Here is a 6,000-nt window from a genome sequence, read left to right on the forward strand (position 1 = left end):
ATCTTGAACAATAACCAGCCTTTGAGTGTCCGGGCACAGGCTGCACTCGGCGCTGGGAGACACTTATCTTCCACACTTAGGTGACATGATAAGCATTCCATCTATAGATAAAGCCTTAGGCAGCTAATACAGCATTAGGCAACGTGTTTCCTGTTCTACTCTTCTGTTAACCGTTAAAAGTGCCAGGGCCTTGGGATTTGCCTGGATCATCTTAATCCCACTTCACCTACCGTAGCTGTTTACTCTTGGTGATGGATTTGACATGTAACACAGCACGGAGCAGGTACACAGCTAGCTTCTGTTCTCTTTTCTTTCAAAGGAAAAGGCAAGGCTTCAAAATGCAAAGAAAGAGCAGCTCAGATTCTGCTCCTAAGGAGGAAGTCTTCCTGCTACGTGAAGAAGTCAGAGCCAGGCAGTCTGCCCACCAGCCCCACTGAGAAGTCAGCGTGTCCGCAACCTCATGCCAAGAGCACAGGACATTGGTGCTGTGTCCTCAGAGGGTGCCCAGCCAACACTTGACCATGGAATGCCAAGGGGAGATCAGGTGAAGAGACCCTGACAGCCCATGTTCTGGTGCTCGTTCTGGTATGAATTAGCCAAGTGACCTTGAACAGGTTACCGGGCCTCGGTCGTGTCATCTTCGAAAATGTAGGATGAAATGAAGTGGAATCTCTCATCTCAAAGTTCCAAAGCCTTACTTGTCTTGGAGGAGTCCAAATTACACCCACATCAATGTTGCTTTGGAGGGTTTTGTGTGTGAGTTCACGAAGGGTGAGATGAAAAGGAAAGAAAGGAATTATTTCTCTCTTGTCAAGGACGTACTCTCCCCAAGAGCAGGGAGCCTGTCTGTCTCGTTCACGGTTGTCACACAGTAGGTGTGCAATAAAGACTTGCTGAATGGAATGTTCAGGGACAGATTGCCCTAGAGAGAGACTAGGAGGCTCTCCTCTCATGAAAGGCAAGACTGGACTTTAATGAAAGCCGAAATTTCACTAAAGAGGGGAGAATTCTTTATTTTCAAGGAGAGCCTAAGATCCTGGCTCACCAAGTAACAATTCTGTTGGCAGAACAGGAGACAGTGTCTTGTGTCCAGTGCGGTTTCTCAAACTGGGGTCTAATGCAGCGGTACGTTGAAATTATGTAGAATCACAAGATCTCTATGAACATCAGTTTTGCTGAATAAAGTAACATATTATCTTCATATTAAAACAAAAATGTCTATTTGATGAAGTAGAATGCAAAATTATCATCACATAGAAAAATAAGAAGTAAGACTTACAGGATACAGCAGTGGACTAGGGCCGGAGACCGGGAGTCCATGTCAGTGAGTTGGCTATTTGACTCTGGAAAAGGCACACTACCTCTGGCCTCAATTTTCCCACTCAGGAGGGGGAGACTGGCCTAGATGGTCTCTCATACCTCTTCCAATCTTAAAACACTCTGACGATGATTCCACAGGAAATGGATGAAAACTACTGTTATGCAGTTGTAGCTTTCGATAAATTTTATCATTGTTCTGATCTGCTCTCTGGCTTGAATGACTCATATTACTTTCAGGGGAAGGTAGAAAATCTCTAAGAGCAGATACTCTAAGACACTGCATTTTCCTTTCCCCCTCCTCACCCTCCTTTACTCCCCTATCTTCCTAGATGGAGAGGTAGGTAGACAGGCAGATAGATGATAGATAGATAGATAGATAGATAGATAGATAGATAGTCAGATAGATAGATACGATAGATAATGGCTGGATAGATAGGTGACAGAGGTAGAGATAGATGTAAATAGATAGATATAAATAGTGTATATCTATAAAATGCTTCCAGAAAAATGCTCACAATGAACTCAGCTAACTCCTCTGGCTACCAGTTTCTTGAACTTCTTTTCTCCCATTGTCAGCACAGCTCTCGGGAAAGCCAGTCTGCCTTCCCTGTCCCTCCCTCCACCCCACTCCTTTGCACTTTAATTGCTCCCCCTGTTTCTGGCACCCTTACTGCTTTACAGAAGGTCATTTCCTTTTCTAAACGCAGCCGGTCCAACCCTGTGGCTCCCAGGGTCATCCCCCACCCAACCCTGATCTCTCTCAACACCCCACCTCCATACAGAGCCTTGGACAAATTAGGTACCAGAGAAGAATTTGTTGAATTGACTGTCTGAGTGTCCAAGCATTATTTTGTACTTAATGTTATTGAAAGTAACCCTACTTCTCTTTCGAAAAAGCTTTCTCTTCAGGAGAGATAAACCGTTTTGGCCAGACTGAACTTAGGATAAAGCAAAACTGGCTGAAACATAACAAAGCTACTCCTCCATCAAAGAAAAACCTAAGGATGATAAACTTTCACAAATTCTGCTTATAGCTTCTCTATATCCCAGAATCTCTCTTCACTTGTCAAATCCTAACTGTGCTTTGAAGCCTGTCTCAAGTATCTTCTCTTACACAGTTTTTCTTGACCACTGCAATTGGAAATATTGTCTTCAACCACCCTAACCTAAGAGCTATGTGTTGTTATAACATTTTTTTTGGTATTTACTTTCTTATGTAGTATTATAGATATTAATAATCCTACCAAAAATAAGTATCTTGAAAGACAGGTTCTCTTTTTCTTTTCTGTATGACCAAAGCACATAATAGATACCTATTAAATATTTGTTGAATGGTGGATGATCACAGTTTCCACAGAACGTTTCAGTGTCAGACGCTTTGCAAAAATGTGTTATCATCACTGTTTCCCTGGACGAATCTCATCTCTACTATCATAACAAGTTTAGCCTAAGAGGTCTTTTTGAGTAATCTGTTTGATTTTGAGGAGGAGTACTGTGAGGAATTACAGAACTGCCATGAAGTGCTGGTGTTGTGCCCAACTGGAGAGTTTCCTGGTCCTAAAACATTCATCCAGTCATTCAACAAATATTTAATGAGCACCTAGTATGTACCAAGCAGTGTTCTAAGCCCTGGAGATACAGCAGTGAATGAAACAAAGTAGAAAAAAAAAATACCTGCCCTCATGGAGCTTACACTCTAGGGTTGGGGAGGAGACAGACAGTCAACAAAGTAAATAAGTATATGTATACCATAACAGGAGGTCATGAGTGCTTGGAGAGAGCAAACACAAAGAAGGGGACAGGGAGTGTGGGGCAGTGGCTGAAACTTTAACTAAGGGTGATCATAGCAGTGATACAGGAAAATGGAGCACGAGAGGATGGCCGTGCTCCAGGTCTCAGTTGAGTCCCTGGGACACACCCACCAAGTGAGGGTCCTTAGCTTCATGCAGGAAAAAATTCAAGAGAAAGCCATAGTTGAATAAAAGTAGATTTATTCAGAGAGATGTACACTCCATAGGCAGAGTGGAGGCCGTCTCAGAAGGCCAGAGAAAGGCGATGAAGTGCGGCATTGGGTGCTTAGTTTAAGGCAAAAGTAGATACTCCATTGACAGAGGGCAGGCTATCTCAGAAGGCACGGGACCAAGAGGCCTCGAGGCATGGTGTTGCTAGTTTTCAAGGGCTGCACAGCCTCATATGCTAACAAATGGAAAGATTATTCCAACCACTTTGGGGAAGGGGCTGGGATCCCCAAGAATTGGGCCACCGCCCACTTTTTGACCTTTTATGGTTAGCCTCAGAACTGTCATGGCTCCTGTGGGTGTATCATTTAGCATGCCAATGTATTACAAGTGTATAATGAGGCTCAAGGTCTACTGGAAGTCAAATCTCCAGCCATCTTGGGCCTCAGGGTTTATTGGGCATTGAATTCCCCGCCATCTTGGTGCTAATTGCTGTGTCATTCCTTTAATGGCTGTGCCCTGCCCTCTTCCTCCCAGTCTCAGTAGGACTCTGAGAAACCAGCATTTGAAGAGGTGAGAGAACAAGGCTTATTGATATCTAAGTAGGCAGGAGTGGGAAATTGGTCCAGGCAGAGGGACTGGTGAGTGCAAAGGCCCTGAGGGCAGCAGCCTTGGTGAGTTTAAGGAACCACAAGGTCAGGATGGCTAGAATGAGGGATTGATGGAGAAAATAGTAGGAGTAAGGTTCAGGAGCTGAGGGAGTGGTGCACAGGGCAGACTTTGGAGGGACTTGTGGGCCATTCTAGGGACGCTGGTGTTTATGCTGAGGGAGATGGTGCATTTTCAGCAGAGGAATGATATGATTTGACTTTGGCTCTTAAACGATCACTCTGGCTACCATGTTGAGATGAATCTGTAAGGGAGCAAACATAGAGGCAGCGTGACCACTTAGGAAGCTAGGGCGGTAAGTCAGGTGACAGACAGATGAAGGTAGATTGGGTCGGATGATAGATGCAGAAGTGGTGAGAAGTTAGATTCTGGACATGTTTAGAAGGTAGAGCCAAAAGGGTTTACTGTGAAATCAGAAATAGGATGTGCATAGAAGAGAGGAGTCAAGGGTGACTCCAATATCTTTGACCTGAGCAAGTGGCCAAGTGAAGTGGGGACAGAAGTCTGTGGGAAATTGGAGGTGAAAAGGATCAGAAGTTCATTACTATGTTTTATAATTCTGACCAGACATCTTAATGGAGTAGATGTTGAGTAAATGGTATATATATGTATATGTATGTGCATGTATAGCTAAAAGTCTGGTGTTCTGGAAGAGTTCAGGCTACAAATCCAGATTTGGGATGAAGGCCATAAGGCCATATGAGCTCACTCGGGGAGTGAGCATATATAAGCAGACAAAAGGTATAAGACTGAGTCCTGGACACTCCAAGTTTAAGATGTAGGGGAAATGAGGAGTGAAAACATGTTTGCAGGTTTTGAATCTGTTTCTAAATTGTGTTCCTCAGCTCCCTAGCACTCAGAGGATCCTCTAAAGTCAACCTACTGGGGTCCTTCTGCCCCAAGGCCAGCAACTTCCCATAATTGTCAGCTGCTTGGGTACGGTTTTCTAGAAAGTCACCTCAGAACTGGCTCCCAAACGTTGTCTGTTGGGCTTATGGACCCTATACTCTAATCTTGTCTTCTCTCTTTTTGCTTTTGGGGGTAAAAGTAAGAAAAATGCAGAGGGACATTACTTTAGCTCTTGGATAATGATTCCCAGGTAAGTCATTCTGGAAAGTCCAACTACAAGCTGCATATTTGGACACCAAGATATGTAAGTTATCTTATCCTGCTAACTAAGACACTGTTCACTCTTGTTTAGAAAGATTTAAACAGGACCAATGCATTTATCTTTGGCTGGATTCTTGTAGAATACATGGAAACGTTGAGCCCTGAAGCAAGTCACACCAGAAATTCTCTTATTTCAAAGGAAACCTTTTAAAATCTATTTGTTTATGTTTTCATGTGTATTTTATGCCTGGCTCTTGGGGTTTTAACATTATGAAATGTTTTTAAATATGAAAATTATCTTAAATAAGACATTTAAGCTATTTTCTGATTGCCCACTCCTCCCACCAACACTGGAAGGAGAGAGAGGTAGGAAGAGAATTGTAGTCCTATTTATTTTTGAAGTCTGAATAGTTAAAATGTTAGCTCACTGAAAAACAAACACTATTATTGGGAAAGAAATCATGGGAAAGGTAGATGTAAAAAAAAAAAAAAAAAGGAAATTTGATACCATGGGTTAAATGCTTCTTAATTTTCTTTTTCACAAACCTAAACTTTGTGTTATTACCTTATTGTAGTTCTCAGAATTTCTCAAAGCACTACACAAAGGGGTAGAAAGTATACAGCTACAAAAGGCTCCAAATCCTTTTTCTGTGTTAGAATATAATACCAGCCCCTCGTCCAGTTACACAGGGCGATTCCTCTCTCTTTGAGTTGCAGAAGGAACACATCACATCTCTTAGCTTACACTCGTGTTCCTCAGGCCTCTCTAACAGCATTTAAGCAACTTGGCAATAATAAAGGAGATACAGACAACAGACAAAAGATCCTAGGTTGATGTTTACTTTGAAATGTTTGAGTCTTTGTTGAAAAAAAAGAGGGAAAAAGAGAATTCCAAATTTCTGAGTTCAATTTAGTTGATCCTGAGTCTCAAAACACAGTCCAT

The sequence above is a fragment of the Camelus bactrianus genome, chromosome 29 (assembly GCF_048773025.1).
Source record: "Camelus bactrianus isolate YW-2024 breed Bactrian camel chromosome 29, ASM4877302v1, whole genome shotgun sequence".
Taxonomy (NCBI): domain Eukaryota; kingdom Metazoa; phylum Chordata; class Mammalia; order Artiodactyla; family Camelidae; genus Camelus; species Camelus bactrianus.